The sequence below is a fragment of the Coenobita brevimanus genome, chromosome 106 (assembly GCF_032717465.1).
Source record: "Coenobita brevimanus isolate Jiangsu-jjx chromosome 106, ASM3271746v2, whole genome shotgun sequence".
In the NCBI taxonomy this organism is placed as follows: Eukaryota; Metazoa; Arthropoda; class Malacostraca; order Decapoda; family Coenobitidae; genus Coenobita; species Coenobita brevimanus.
In genome coordinates this window covers 11,285,822-11,303,321 of record NC_137059.1, presented here as the reverse complement: position 1 = coordinate 11,303,321, position 17,500 = coordinate 11,285,822, and the positions used below count along the sequence as shown (strand labels likewise).

General features: G+C 43.9%; 1 protein-coding gene across 1 annotated transcript in view; it reads right to left on the bottom strand.

The window, feature by feature from the left end:
* The window catches only part of vri (nuclear factor interleukin-3-regulated vrille), a 20,171-nt gene extending 16,299 nt beyond the window's left edge, over positions 1-3,872 (bottom strand). Inside the window, exon 1 of the mRNA XM_080285435.1 lies at positions 3,699-3,872. The gene's annotated coding sequence lies outside the window, so the exon portion shown is untranslated. The remainder of the gene's footprint in view (positions 1-3,698) is intronic.
* Positions 3,873-17,500: the final 13,628 nt, after the last annotated feature.

The window sequence follows — 17,500 nt, the reverse complement described above, 5'->3', positions numbered from 1 at the left end:
CCTCTGGCGGAACCTGTCACAACTACTCAAGGTAAAATCGCAAACAAAACAGCGTCAAGGTAACGCCTCATGGCCAGCGGAGAGAGAGAATAGAGGCCACAAGCAGGGAGAGTGGGAAGGAGGGCAGACACAAGCAAATCGCGAGAGTTTGGGTGGATTTAAGTCTATGGAAACGAGTGGAGACAACATTATATTACCTTTTCGTTCATAAATAATCACGCACGCAAGACCAGATAGACAGCATCAGTTTACAAGCTACCTGACCACCAAGCACATCACAAGCAAGTATGACAGCACATCACAAGCTTAACAAGGAGATGTCCGCAAGCACACTGGTAAAAATGCATATCAGAAGCTTAGAAAATACCCAAGCACATCACAAACATACAAGCACACCATACAGCCAAACCACATCACATACAGAGGTGCAGCCAAACACATCTCAAGTAAGTGACATATGCAAACAGTAGCGTGTCACAAACATAGGAAATATAAGGCAAGACAATACAAATAAACACGTCAAAGAGTTATGAAGGAAAAACAGTAATTCGGAATAAACAGCATATAAGAGAGAATTGAAAACAAGAGCGTATCACAGACCTGACACACACACACACACACACACCAAAAGGAAGAGCATACTACATACCATTCAGTACCGTAACAAAAGAGTATACTAAACACGGAAAGAAATCAGTAACAGCAGACACACACACACACACACACACACACACACACACACACACACACACAAGAATATGGCATGCATGTTAAGGAAATCAAAATGGCTTACGTCACATCAAAAGAAATCAAGGAAAATAAAAGGCCTTCGAGCATCACCTTAATAAATGAGACCAAGCTTTAAAAATAAAATAAATAAACAACAGGTCAAGTATTCAAGCAAACGGACCAATCAAGTACAAATCAAGGTCCAAATGCGTTATCAGTTACCATGGAGACCAGCAAGTAACGAATATTTTAACGTTGCATCATCATTCGACACCACGAGCATGCAAGATAGAAGTAACGAAGACCCACGAAGCAGTAAAACACACGAATAAATAACGAAATAACGAAATCCACTTAGTACCGCAACATTAAACGAAATTACGACGCAGTAAAGTAACATTAGACTCGAATAATTTTGGAACATGATGAAATTTATCTGGAATTGCTTCACAGATAGGAAAACCACCAAGCATCACTCAAAAAAAAAAATACTGAAAGATTTTAAATAAGCCACACACACACACACACACACACACACACACACACACACACAGTAGGAACAAGCCAACGCCATGAGTACACTGTTGATAAAACCATTCCCTCACAAACACTGAAATGAGAGAGAGAGAGAGAGCACTTCGAAATCAAACAACTCACAACATAACTGCCATGCGAGGTTAACAGAGAGAGAGAGAGAGAGAGAGAGAGACGAACGTGTGAGTCAGATGGCGGGAGGGAGGGTAGAGAGAGAGAAGTAGGCCAAGGTATTGAGCTAAGTGCTAGATTAAAGGACATGTACGCAAGAATTGAGGTTGGAGGAAAAATAGATGTACGTGGCATTGATAGATAAACCCTGGGGGACATTGATAGATAAATCCTGGGAGGGGGGGATTAATGGACATTGAATTCAACCTTAGCCTACTTTGGGATTCTTGTGGGTTAATTTGGGTATTTACGACGAATATAAAGTTACAGGTGACATACTGAAAGATACAATACACTAACACATATGCATCTCACACATCAAGGTATACATGCAAGCTATACACAGACACCAAAAATACACACACATACACACCAAAAATACACACACATACACACACATTATAGACAACTTCACTGATCTGTCAAATCTAGCCACTGTATATCCTCTTATAGCTCCAGTATGAGTATGAACGTCAGTGTGATGAAGTATGATACGTGCCCCCACAGCCCCTCACACTTACTGTTGCTATGTACCACGGCTGTCATGGTGCCTAATGTATTCACTGTTTTCACTGTATCACCACCGTCACTCCAGCTGCCTCACGAGTCACAGGGCACGTGGACAAAGTTTGATTTTATTTAAGTGTTCTGTTTCTGGGAGTTGTAGCACTGGTCAGTAAATATAACATACGTTCTTCATAGCACAAGTTCACTATCTCAGTTAATTCACAGTTTGTCTATATTTTTCACCGTTATCATAATTCATAGTGATGTTCATGGTGCGAGCAAAGTCGGGATTAGATGCTCAGTTTTTTCTCACTCTCAAAACTCCCTAGGAAAATTTTTTAAACTTACAAGACACAAGTTAATTCGCAGATTTTGAAAGGTTGAAAAGCTCCATAAGGCACGAGTGATGAAGGCACGCAGGACTACTAAAACGTCTTGGAGAAATTCTTGCAATCAGGTCTTGAGATGGTTGCTGCTGTTGAGTGGCTGCAACACGCCGTTTTCCTCAGACTGTTGGAAATATGTTGCAAGAGAGCGAGACACAAAGATAGCCTTAGAATCTTGGAGGAAATTCTTGGAGCAAACTATTGATGGATTTGTTGATGAGCGTGTGCAATACCTGGTTCTCCTCAGCCTTCTTAGAATAATGTTGCAAGAGAGTAAGCTTCGTTTGTTGATGTTGAGTGGATGCAATACAGGATGCAGCACCCCGTTTTCTTCAGAGTTCCTGGAATAATGTTGCACGTGCAAGAGAGGGATCAATTGCTGTTAGGTGGCTGCAATACCCCTTAGACTTCTCCGAATTATCTTGCTGCCAGAGATTGGTTGAGCGCTACCTTCCCGTCCGCAGCGAGTGTCAATGGGAGACTGGTGGGGGCCAAGGCTCCTGGTGGACTTTCTATTCCACCTGATCGGCTAAAAATCCACATATGCAGCCTATTTTTAGTTGCCACGCTCCTGCTCCTCCCTGACCTACATCCACATCCTCCACCGGTCTGAAGCTGTGGAGTGTGTGCAGGAGATGCATGTGGAGGACGATGTGTCCAAGTTCAAGTTAAGGTGGATTGTGACCCTCCATCTCCCGACTCCGAGGAAATCAAGTTCACAGGAGGTGGAGCGTGGAGGAGGCCCGCTTTCTCTTCCTCCTCCTCCTCCTCCTCTTCCTCCACCTCCTCCACCAGACCGTGCAACCTCAATCCACATACGCTTTCATTGGCACTTTCCAAAGCAGTTATGGTACACCGAATCAGCACTTTCTGAAGAACACTTGAAACACTCACGCAACACCACAACACTCCTCACCGCACACAACATAATCCTCACCACACATCGCAACACAGCCATACGCAAACAACACATCCCTCACCATGCACCACAACAGTCTTCACCACTGCACACAGCACAATCGTTGCTATACACTGTTTTCACTATACACACTAGTCTCACTATACGTAACACAATTCCCGCACCACAACACAATCCTGCACATATCATTCATAATGCATAACACAGTCACCATTAATCACAACGCAACACAAGACTGGCACCACAATACACCCTCACCATACACATCATCACAACCAGTACCACGATCTCGCACCGTAACTCCTTCACAGTCCAGCACTGGACACAATCCTTCACAATACAAAGCACCACAGTAAGACCCTCGCATCGTAACACAAGCGTCACTACACACAGCACAACACAGCAAAGTAGCATCATATCACCGCCTGACACAATCCTCGCTTAATACTTACCAACTGTGAAAAAGTTTGAAGTCGTCAGCAGCAGCAGGCACTGTTGAAGATGCGAGCTGCTACACGGAAGGAAAGATGGGGGTGGTGGTAGTGGTGGTCCAGAGTTAACACTACCAGCACAACAACACTACTTCACTTGTTACAACCATCCACTAGGCAAAGCTTCGCCAGACGTTCCAGACGGGGAACTAACACCTACATCAAGTCGTTTGTATAGTAATAGCCGCGCCGAATGTAACTCCGCCCCCCTCCAACCCGCCAGCCAATCCAGGACGCGTAGGGGGCGGGGCTAAGGTGACGTCATTAGTGTAACGTTGACAACGGTGACGTCAGAAAGCTTCCCCGGAAAACAGGGTTGCGTAATAAACATCTCCCTGCCTGACTCGCCCCTGACAGCTCCTCGGGGTGTACCAATCGGCTCCTGGTTGTTCCTTTTGTCCCAGCTTGTGTGTGTACAGCGCGGTCACCTCCACACACTTACTTCTTGCACCACTCTTTCACCACACAAGCAAAACAAACATATATACAAACACATACGCTCGCTGCTGGTGGTGGTGGTGGTGGGAGGATGAGGGTTGTTGCGGTATCTCTCTCCTCCCCCATCCCTCCCCCTCCTCATATCCCTCCCTCTCTCCCTTCTTTCCTCCCTCTCCACTTATCTTTCCTTTCCCTCCCTCATTCATCTCTTCCCTCTCTCGCTCCCCCAAGTTCCGTCCTTCCTTTTGTCTTCCTCTCGCTTTCCATTTCTTCCTTTTCGTCTGTTTTCCTCATTCATCTCCTCCCCTTTCCTTCTCCAGTTCTCTCCTTTCCCTCCCCCATTCTTCCTACCCAGACTCCTCCCTCCTATTCCCCTTTGGTCCCTACCTTTCCTTCTTAATACAATTTCCTTCGTCCCTTTCCTTTCCCTCCTCTTCTCCCATCTTTCCTCTCCCCATTCTTCTCATCTCGTATCTCTCTTGTCTCCCTCCCCTCCCCCACTTCCGTTCCCTCCCTCTCCATCCCTCCTCCTTCCCTTCCTTCTCCTTATCGCCCTTCTCATTTCCTCCCCCACCTATCTACCTCATCTCCCCCTCCCTGCCACCTCCCCCTCCTTCTTCTCCACGCATCCTTCCTCTCCTCTCGCGCCATGCCTCCTTCCTCTCTTCCTCTCCTATCCTCCAACCTCCCTGCCTTCACCGCCCATCCTCTCCCTTCCATCCACCCTTCCTTCCTCTCCCCCCTCCCTTCCTATCCCCCCTCCCTTCCTCCCCCATATCCCACCCTTTCGCACTTACCGCCCTATTGTTCACCGTTTCCTCACTGTCTCTTCGTATTTTCTATTTCTCTTCTTTCCTCCCTCCACGTTCCTCCCCTCTTTACCCCCTCTTTATCCTTTCCTCCCCCCTCGTCTCTGCATCCCCCCATCTTTTTTCCTATATCTCCCCCTCCCCATATTCGCCCTTCCTTCCTCCGTCTCTCCCCGTCTGCATATCCAAACTCTTACTGCTTCCTTCCCACTGTTTATTGTAACTCTTCCTTCTTCCTTTCTTCCTTCCTTTTACTTTATCTCCTTCCTGTTCCCTTCCTGTCTTTCCCTTCCTCCTCCTCTTCACTTCCTTCCTCCTTTCTCATTCCTCCTCCCCCCCACCTCCATATTTATGTGTATGTTCCTGTTTCCCTCCTCACTCCTCTTCAGTATCTCCCCATTCATCCCCTTCTCCCTCCTCCCTCCAACACACACACACACACACACACACACACACACACACACACACACACACACACACACACACACACACACACACACACACACTCTCCCCTTTTCCCTTTCCACTTTATCATCCCCTTTCTTCTCCCATCCCTCTTTCATTTTCCCCTCCTCCCTCTCCCCCTTTCTCTCCCTCTTTCCTCCCCGGTTGCTACGCTTCCTCCCCCTCCCCCAACCCCCTTCTCTGGTGTTGTGGGAAATCTATTACGTAATACACACGGGCCTTCCGGTATGTGTGTGTGTGTGTGTGTGTGTGTGTGTGTGTGTGTGTGTGTGTGTGTTTTAGGAAGGATGCCATGTGTGCTTGCGAGTGTCGATATAGATGTGTGTGTGTGTGTTTTTTTCAATGGTTATGTTTGTACTTAAGGATATGTGTGTTTGTGACTGTGTGCGTACGTATGTGTCCTTGTGCCTGCTTACATGTGACTGTTTCTGCATACATGTGTGCTTCTGCCTGCGTAATATAGATAGATAGATGGATAGATAAATTCGTCTGTATATGAAGACATCTTGGGGCGAACCATGATGTGAGTTTACACACACACACACAGACACACACACACACACACACACACACACACACACACACACACACACACACACACACACACACACACCTGTTAGGTGTACGATTGTCTGTCTTTATGTGTGTATATGTATATGCATTGTGTGTGTGTGTGTGTGTGTTTGTGTGTGTGTGTTGTACCGGAAGTTAGAGAACGGATGACTTAGATGAGCAGCTGCGTAGCACACACACACAATTTCCTGTAACGAAAGTCTTTATAATGCTGTGGTAATGATGTAATGATGTTGGCAGAGATATATAGCTTTAGTTATTATTATTATTATTATTATCATTATTATTATTATTTTTATTTTTCCTTTACTTACCTTTCCTCCTGTCTTTTCTCGATTGTTCATTTCCTCTCTCTCTTTCTCTCTCTCTCTCTCTCTCTCTCTCTCTCTCTCTCTCTCACACACACACACACACACACACACACACACACACACACACACACACACACATACACAGCTGGGTAAAATCGTCCCTCGGTAGGAAGTATAAGGTAAAGAGAGAGAGAGAGAGAGAGAGAAAGTAATGATTAGGTAGGTCTTTGGAGTCACGTAGATAGGGAGGTAGGTAGGTAAGTACTGTCGGTAGGTAGGTAGGTAAGTAGATAAATGAGTAGATAAATACGTAATGATGAGTTGGTAGGTAGGTAGGTAAGTAGTAGAAAATTAGAATGGTAAGTTGGTATGTAGGTAGGTTGACAGGCAGGTAAGTAGATTAGAGGGTGACGTGAATAATGGATAAGGTAGGTACAGAAGGTTAGTAGACGAGTATGCAGGGTATGTAAGTAGGCCTAAGTGTAAGTAGGTAGGTAGGTAGATAGGCAAGAAGCATATAGGAAGGTAGGCAGACTGGTAGGTAGGCAGCAAGCAAAAATGATGTCAGGCAGGTAGGTAGGTAAGAAGGTGGTTAGGCAGGTGAACAAGTAGGCAGGTATAAATTACATAGGTGAGTAGGCAGATCGATAGATAGCTTACTCGATAGATAGATTAGTAGGTAGGAAGGTAGGTAATTTAATCGGTAAGTAGGTAGTAATATACAGTGTTATTGTATATAGAATTGTCCACGTTGTATGCATAGGGATTTGTATGGATATGCCTGTATGTTGTATGGAGTGCATGTATGGTGCTTGTATGAGATATGTATTTATATAAACAGTGTATATTCTTAGGAGCTACTGTGTGAGAGATAGATAGATAAACAAATAGATAGATAGATATGTATACACAGCCGTCATGCATAAAGTAGTTAGTATACATGAGGCTGTGTTTGTGTAAGCTCGTGTATGTATAAGACGGCCATGTGTAGGAGTGTTTTGATGTGTAAGCAGTAGATAGATAGATAGATAGATAGATAGACAGACATAGATACACATACACTGCTGTCATGTGTACAGAAGTTAGTATACATGAGGTTGTATATGTGTAAGTCCGTGTATGCATAGGACGGCCATGTGTAGGAATGTTTTGATGTGTAAGCAGAAGAAATACACACAGGAAAACGTACATACACACCCAAAACGACTTAGCGGAAGAAATACACAAGGAAACATACATATACACCCAAAATACGTACATGTAAGCAAGTATAAGTCAGTGTATGCACATGTATTAGACAGTCATGTGTAAGTCAGTGTATGTATTAAAACAGTCATGTGTAGGTATATTTATCACAGTAGAAGAAATACATACATGATACACATACACAGGATGACGTACACATAAGGGAGTGTGTGTAAGTGTATGCATATGTATTAAACAGTCATGTGTAAGTCAGTGTATGTATTAAGAGTCATGTGTAGTCCGAGATACATACATGATACATATACACAGGTTGACGTACACATAAGGGAGTGTGTGTAAGTGTATGCATATGTATTAGAGAGTCGTGTGTAGGAATGCTTTTGTTAGGGTGGTGTCTTTGTGCTGTCTAGAGAGGCTTTCAGAGTGGCGGCTGTTGTAATACTGTCTGACGTGGTGTGTCCTTGTGATGTGAAATAGCGAGAGAGAGAGAGAGAGAGGGTGAGGGAGGGAGGGAAGATGGTGTGAAATACTCAATCCCAAAACACACACACACACACACACACACACACACACACACACACACACACACACACACACACACACACACACACACCGATAGACAGATTACTGCAAATATTCAGCTGTGTGTGTGTGTGTGTGTGTGTGTGTAATTGTCAATCTATGTTACACATGAATCACCTCCATATCACTCAATCTCTCTCATATACCCCTCCATCTCATCCCCGGTCTGCCCCTCCACCTCACTCATACACTCCTAGTTAGTCTCATTCATCCTCTCCATTTACCCCATCATTATAAATTAAGTCGTTGGGAGAGAGAGAGAGAGAGAGAGAGAGAGAGAGAGAGAGAGAGAGCGTCTTGTCACTTAGTAGCAGGAGCGAAATGGAAGAAAAAAGAGAGGAAGAGAGAGAAAGAGAGAAGACTGATTCGAGAGGCGGGCGGAAAGAGATAAGAGATGATATGTACAGGAAAATGTGAACAAATGTACAACTCTCTCTCTCTCTCTCTCTCTCTCTCTCTCTCTCTCTCTCTCTCTCAGTGTTTGTAATAACAGGCTAAATTAATTTTAATTTTGAAAGTTCTTGATAATACTAGAGAGAGAGAGAGAGAGAGGGTGAGAGAATATTAATAACATGGGTGTATGTATGTATGAACGTGTATGTGGAAGGCAATGTGTACACAGGAAGGCTACTTAACTGTGTGTGTGTGTGTGTGTGTGTGTGTGTGTGTGTGTGTGTGTGTGTGTGTGTACGATATTTATATTTTTGCGTTTCGCCCAGTTGTGAACGTGTGCCAGCCATTATCCTCTCTCTCTCTCTCTCTCTCTCTCTCTCTCTCTCTCTCTCTCTCTCACACACACACACACACACACACACACACACACACACACACACACACACACACAATTATCACCTTGTCCAGTGACCTAGAGACCACGTATGCCATACCTCCCACGCACACACGTCCTGCCATGTACACACACATATCCTGTCACACACACACACACACACACACACACACACACACACACACACACACACACACACACACACACACACACACACACACCGCTCGCTGGTGCAGTGGTAACGTTCTCGCTTGCCAACTGGTGGACGGGAGTTCGCGCCTCGCTCAGGTTGCGAAAAGTTTCACTGACGAAGTGGGTGGTTACTGTCCCCCTTGAGCAAGGGGACGGGTGTGTGCGTGTGTGATGGTCACAGCCTTGCCCTTAGATCGGACTATATGAGCTCTCAGCTCCCTTCCGGGAGGATAAAAGCTGACGATCTCGACCATCAAGTGATCCTGACTGACCCGGTGAATTACACACACACACACACACTTTTTTTTCAGTTTCTTTTTGGCAACATCTAAAAAAGCTTCATATGTAATTTAAGAACCGATTGTATTTTAAGTATATCTGTTATATTTCGCCTTTATTTTTTCTATCTATCTATCTGTCTGTCTATAGCCTGACGCCCTAATCCCGCAAAGGGTGGCCGCAGACAAAACGCCTCCAAGTCGCTGTCACCCACCATTTTCCTACCCTCCCCCAACTCACTCCCCCCTCCCTCATATAACCTCTCAACTCCATCCCTCCACTTCATCCTCGGTCTTCCCCTCCCTCTCCCTCCCTCTTTTTTGTATGAGACTTTTGCCAGGAAGGTGCTTTGCATACTACTTTCCGCCTACTGTCTCATAGTCGCGAAGCCCACAGGTCCAATTTTTAGTTCCTTCTCAACTTCCTTGTTAATAAATTTAGGTTTAAAATAATTACTTAAGTTATTTCCCTGATTGATTGTGTCTCACCTTCATGTATTATTCCTGACCACGGTATGTATGTGTGTATGTATGTAATGTGTGTATGTATTAGCGTATGTATGAATGTGTGTGAACTTATATATGTATATGTAATTATGTATGTATGAATGCATGTACGTGTTAACGTATGTGTGAATGTATTTGTGAATTCATGTATGTGTATATGAAATTATGTATGCTTGTATGTATTAACGTATGTATGGATGTATGTGTGAACTTGTGTGTATATGTAAATATGTATGTTTATGTATGGTTGTATGTAGTAACGTATGTATGAATGTGTGTGTGAATTCATGTATATATGTGTATTAAATTATGTATGTTTCTGCATTTATGTACAGTATATATGTATGTATGTATGTATGTATGTTAATCCGTGCCCATGTTTGTATGTGTGATATGGAGTGTGTATGTGTGTCATCGTTCGGACATAGTGATGGAGAGGGGGGCCATCACGTGGTGGCACTGATATTATCCTGCCGGTGGAGCTGCCTGATTATATAAATGCACCTCAACTTCTGACCTCACGAAAGGAGGATGGTGGGTACAGAAGAAGGGGGATTCAGCCTGCAGTCCACTGGGTTCACGTTTTACATATACTGGGACTACAGGTACTGCTGTCATTTGGCTATGTGTGTGTGTGTGTGTGTGTGTGTGTGTGTGTGTGTGTGTAGTGCTTGACCATATAGTTAAGTGCTGTGTGTATGTGTGTGTGTGTGTGTGTGTGTACGGAAGTAATAGACGTGTACGTGACAAGACAACTTCCGAGCCCCTGTGACGTCACAGCTGCATGCGTCAGTGACCAATGGCAGGACAGGAAGTGATGCGGACCTAGCTGTAGCATCCTGTCTGACTCTCCCTTGCCCCTTAATAATCCTGGGAGCATTCTCTCTCTCTCTCTCTCTCTCTCTCTCTCTCTCTCTCTTGCGATGAGAATCTAGACACTTTGATTACCTAACCATTTAGAGGACAGGAGAATGAGATCGGTTGGTGTGTGTGTGTGTGTGTGTGTGTGTGTGTGTGTATGTGAGAGAGAGAGAGAGAGTGAGTTCCGTCAAAAGAACATTTACAACCAACGAAGTACCGTGAAAAACCTACCTTCACTATACTCCTTTCACCTTAACTTGGCCGTGATTTTTCGTTCATTTCAGCTTATTTCACGTAGCTCAGCGGTAGAAAGAGACAGTACTACGGCTGTACATCCTTTCCATAGCACTTCTTCGTGACTAGCATTTCACGAAGCTCTGTGGCAGGAAATGGCAATACTACGGCTCTACGTCCTTTCCATGGCACTTCTTCGTGACTAGCATTTCACGTAGCTCAGCGGCAGAAAGAGACAGTACTACGGCTATACCGGTACGTCCTTTCCATGGCACTTCTTCGTGACTAGCATTTCACGTAGCTCAGCGGCAGAGACAATATTACGGTTTTCATCCTTTCCATTGCACTTCTTCGTGACTAGCATCATATTCTAGTATTAATCTAGTGTTACAGCTCAGCATTCAAGTTGGCGGGATGGCAATTTAGGCCAAGTTAGAGTAAAATGAGTAGTGTTTATTTTGGATAGTCCAGTTTTATTATTATTATTATTATTATTATTTTATTTTTTTGTATTCGGTAAATTTTTGGAACATACTTTTGGCTCACTCTGCCCCTTCACTACGAGGACTGTCCCATAGGTGAATAAAATCGTCTGGAGGCAACAGAAATAATTATAAATAAATAAATACATAAATATAAATCATGCCTCACGGTGTATATACTGTGCTGTACCTGTAGGACGGCCCCACAGAAACATGCTTACCTGTGATCGATGGGTCTGCTGGGCCAAAGTGGGGTTAAGGAGCATTAAGTAGCTATACATAAACATGCTTACTTGTGGTCCATGGGTTTGCTCGGCCAAACAAAGTGGGGTTAAGGAGCATTACGTAGCTATACATATTTCCTCAGAATTTTAAGGCCTCTCTCTCTCTCTCTCTCTCTCTCTCTCTCTCTCTCTCTCTCTCTCTCTCTCTCTCTCTCTCACACACACACACACACACACATACACACACACACACACACACACATACACACACACACACACACACACATACACACACACACACACACACACACACACACACACACACACACATACACACACACACACACACACACACACACACACACACACACACACACACACACACACACACACACACAACCCCCACACAACCCCCACCACACAAACCCCCCCACACAACCCCCCCCCACACAACCCCCCCACACACAAACCCCCCCCCACACAAACCCCCCACACACAAACCTCCCACACACCCACATACTCCTCAGAATAAGTCGGTAAAGGAACAAAGCTAAGACATCAGGCCACCGGAACCCCAAGACTAAGAATAAGTTAAGAATGACGTAAGTGAGGACGCAGGGCCCCTCCACTCCCCTGACCGCATTATTTTATTTTATTTTTTCCTATTTTCCTTCGTTTTTTATTTATTTTGAGAGAATTTTGGAATTGGGGGGGTTGGGTATAGAATTCACTTACCTCTGCTGAAATATGGCTCAGGGAATAATAAGTAAATTTTTAGTATTACTAAAATAATAATAATAATAATAATAATAATGATGATAATAATAATAATATCATCATCGTCGTCATCATATTTTTATACAACAGGAACAACAACAACAACAACAACAACAACAACTACTACTACTAATAATAATAATAATAATTAAATTACAGCAGACAGCAACAACAACGACTGCTACTGGTAATAATAATAATAATAATAATAATAACAACATCTGCAACCTCCACTGCTATTACTAGTACTGTTACTACTACTACTACTAATAATAATAATAATTAAATTACAGCAGACAGCAACAACAACGACTGCTACTGGTAATAATAATAATAATAATAATAATAACAACATCTACAACCTCCACTGCTATTACTACTACTGTTACTACTGCTGTAATAATAATAATAATAATAATAATAATTTATAGTAGTAGTAATAACACTTTCTAGTCGACCTTTTCTTTGTTGCGTTGGGTCTGTTTACACAATGTATTTTCGTCTGTAATGGCCCGTTTCCGATGTGCTGTTATTTTTGTTATTACAGCTGATTGTTGTTATTTTCTGTGGTGTTCTTGTGTTATAACTGTTCTTTTGAGGCTGTTCTCGGTTTCCCAGTCTCTTAACCCCCTGGGGAGCGGGGAGGGAGGGGGGGAGAATAGTTCCCCAGTATCCCTGCTCGTATGGGGCGACTAAAAGGGGCCTTCTTGTCCCCAGTCTTTCTCTCCTTACTGTCTTCTGCTCTTCTGTCCTGCCTCTCTTGTCCTGCCTCTCTTCTGTCCTACCTCTTCTGTCCTGCCTCTCTTCTGTCCTGCCTCTCTTCTGTCCTGCCTCTCTTCTGTCCTGCCTCTCTTCTGTCCTGCCTCTCTTCTGTCCTGCCTCTCTTCTGTCCTGCCTCTCTTCTGTCCCACCTCTCCTCTGTCCTACCTTTTCTGTCCTACCTCTCCTCTGTCCTACCTCTCTTCTATCCTGCCTCTCCTCTGTCCTACTTCTTCTGTCCTACCTTTTCTGTCCTACCTCTCCTCTGTCCCACCTCTCTTCTGTCCTACCTCTCCTCAGTCCTGCCTTTCTTCTGTCCTACCTCTCTTCTCTTCTACCTCTCTTCTGTCCTACCTCTCTTCTCTTCTACCTCTCTTCTGTCTTACCTCTCTTCTCTTCTACCTCTCTTCTGTCCTACCTCTCTTCTCTCCAACCTCTCTTCTGTCCTACCCCTTTTCTCTCCTACCTCTTCTTGATGTTTCCGTGTTTCCTCCGACCTTCCCTCCTTCCTTCCCTTCTTTCCTTCCTTCCTTCTTTCCTTCCTTCCCTCCTTCCTTCCTTCCCTCCTTCCTTCCTTCTTTCCTTCCTTCCTTCTTTCCTTCCTTCCCTCCTTCCTTTTTTCCTTCCTTCCTTCCTTCCTTCTTTCTTTCCTTTCTTCCTTCCTTCCTTCTTTCCTTCCTTTCATCCTTCTCATTTTGTTTTATATATTTGCGTCTCTCTCTCTCTCTCTCTCTCTCTCTCTCTCTCTCTCTCTCTCTCTCTCCATCAGCATTACATCATCTCAACCCCTTCAGTACGATGACTTCTCGTTTCCGGTAGTCCATTTATGTATTTAGTATGTTTTTATTTGCTGTTTATTTCGTTATTTTTATCAGGTTTATGGATTTAATTTATTTTTATTTATTAATTTTATTTTTATTTTATTTATATTTCATTTATTTTATTTATTTTTTATTTGTTTACATTATTTTATTTTTATTTTTAGTTTATTTATTTATTTTTGTTTATTTTATTTATATTGTCATTTTATTTTTTATTTGTTTACATTTTATTTTATTAATTTATTTTTACTTGTTTATTTTTGTGTATTTATTTTATTTATTCTTATGTATTTATTTGATTTATGTTTATTTTAGTGTATTTATTTTTTATTCTTTTTTAGGTTTATTATTTATTTGTGAATTTATATATTTTATGTACGTATTTATTTATATACTGATTTATTGTATTTATTTGGCCATGTGGAGAGGATGGAGAGTGAGAGACTGACAGGAAGAGTGTATGTGACTGAGGTGGAGGGGGGAGGGGGAGAGGAAGGCCGAGGATGAGATGGAGGGATGGAGTGGAGAGGTATATGAGAGAAGGGGGTGTGAGCTGGGAGCAGGGCAGTGAAGTGGCGAGGGACAGGGCGACATGGAGGCGGTTTGTTTGTGGCCACCCCTTACGGGATTAAGGTGTCTGGCAATATATAGATAGATAGATTGATAGATTTATTTAGTACCACTACCAGCTGATATTTTTATGGCTGAGGTTTATAGTAGTAGTAGTAGTAGTAGTAGTAGTAGTGGTGGTGGTGGTAGTGGTGATAGTAATAGTAGTAGTAGCAGTGGTGGTGGTGGTGGTGGTAGCGGTGATAGTAATAGTAGTAGTAGCAGTAGTGGTGTTGGTAGGAATAAGGAGGAGGTGAGGAAAGAGAGAGAGAGAGGTTCCTTACATAACGTTATATAACCCAGGAAATAGCTGTCCACCACACGCACACGCAGTCACACGCACATATGCACACACGTACACATAGTCACATACACAATGCACACACACTGTACACAGCGTATAAATTACGCCTACACAGTCATACATGGAAACACACACACACACACACACACACACACACACACACACACACACACACACACACACACACACAACCTCTTCTCTACGATTACACCTTATCACCACCAGACGATTTATTTAGAGAAAGACATCTGGGAGTGTTTATCTATCTGTCTATCTATCTCTTCATCTATCTATATATCTACCCATATCTGTGTATCTATCTGTATATGTATCTATTTATTTATCCATCTATCTGAATATCTCTCTATCTATCTCAAAATTTATCTATCAATCCATCTGTCTATCTATCTATCTATCAGTAAATTTCTGCGCGTTCAGACGGTTTTATCTATCCATCTGTCCATCTATTTCTCTCTCTCTCTCTCTCTCTCTCTCTCTCTCTCCCTGCAAGCTCAGACGATTTTTTAAGGGAAATCGCCATCATTGACCACCTGTTAATCTGAGGTGGGGTTAGCCTGCATCCCATATTATAGTGCGGTTAGCAATGATGTGGTAAATTGTAGGTTTTTGTAATAATAATAATGATGATGATGATGATGATGATGATAAAAGGTGGGGCTTGCACACACACACACACACACACACACACACACACACACACACACACACACACACACACACACATGGTTACAAAACTCACCGGCACGAAGGGACTGGTTTATGTCCGTCTGTCTGCGTGTCTACTCGTCTGTCTGTCTATTTCTGTCTGTTTTTCCTCCTGTCTAATGTCTGCTCGTCTGTCTGTTCCTTCTTTATGTCTGCCTGTCTCTCTGCCTCTCCTGTCTGCCTGTCTGCTCGTCTGTCTGTTCCTCCTTTATGTCTGTCTGTCTGATGTCTGCAGGTGTCTGTCTTCCTCTTCTGTCTGTTCCTTCTTTATATCTGTCTGTCTGTCTGTATGTCTCCTGGTCTGTCTCCCTCTTCTCTGTCTGTCTGTTTGCCTGTCTGTTTCTCCTTCTGTCTGTGCCAAATGTCTGAAGCACTGTCTCTACCTCTTCTGCCTGTCTCTCTGCCTGTCTGTTTTCCCTTTATGTGTGTCTGTCTGCCTTCTGTCTGTGTGAAGTGTTTGTCCGTGTGTCTGTGCTCCTCCTTTGTCTGTCTGTCTGTCTATTCCTCTTCTGTTTGTCTTTCTAGTCTCTGCGTCTCTCTCTTCCTCTTCTGTGTCTGTCTGTCTCATTCTTCCTTTTTCTGTGTCGCTATTTTCCCCCTTTGTTTATGCCTGTGTCTGTTTGTCTGTCTGTCCCTTTCTCCGTCTGTCTGCCTCTCTGACTAGCCTAGTGTGTGCCTGTCTGTCTCCTGTGTGTGTGTGTGTGTGTGTGTGTGTGTGTGTGTGTGTGTAACCTTCGTTCCCAGACACATGTGTAGGCCTAGTCTGGGGCTATAAATGACACAGGTAGTCTCTCTCTCTCTCTCTCTCTCTCTCTCTCTCTCTCTCTCTCACCCTTGTAGGCCTAGGCTTTCTCACGAGGAGCGGAGAGGGGAGGTAAGGGTTAGAGAGAGAGAGAGAAGGCGGGGAGTACAGGAAGGATGGGAAGAAAATGGAGGGTAAGTGATGGGGAGTGGAAGAGGTAGGGAAAAATGGGAGAGGGAAGAATAAAATGGAGGAAAGGAAAGGAAGAGGATGGATAGGGAAGGGGAAAAGAAGGGAGGAAAAAAAGAGGGAAGGAAATGGAAGAGAGGGGGAGGAAGAAAGTGTTGGGGAGGGGTAGGGAGGGGCACGTGTGAGGAAGAGAGAGAGGGGGGGATGTGAGAAAGGAGAGAGGTGATGGGAAGGAAAGGAAAGGCAAATTGGAGAGAAGTGAGGGGGAGAGAGAGAGAGGAAACGAAGTGAACAGAGATGGGAAGGGAATGGAAAAAGTGGATAGGGAAGTGAAGGGTACGGAGGCAGGGGAGAAGGAAGGGAAGGGGAGGAGATAGAAATGGGAGATTGGGAGGGTGGGGAGAGCAGGGAAGTGAGTGGGATAGGGAGGGGAGAGGAGGGGAAATGAGTGGGAGAGAAGGGAGGGAAGGGGAGTTAAGAATTAATGGGGAGGGACTGGAAGGGAGATTACGGGGAGGGGAGGGGAGAGAAATTCCGTAACGAAATGAGGTTACGGGCGATGGGGGAGGGGAGGGGAGGGAGAGATGCAGGTAAACGAAGGAGGGAGAGGGGAGGGAGGGGGGAGGGGATAAAAAAGGGAGAGAGAGAGAGAGAGAGAGAACCGGGAAAATACAAAGAATATTATTGTTATTCGTAACACACTATGTACCTCCCCCCCCCTCTCTCTCTCTAAAGATTTTTGTATATCGAGTAGTGTTGTTTGTGGTAGAATTAAGCAAAGTCTGTTCGGAGCGAGCGAGCGAGAGAGAGAGAGAGAGAGAGAGAGAGAGAAATATTCAACAGAGGGGGGTAGAGAGAGAGAGAGAAATAAATGAGAAATATACGTA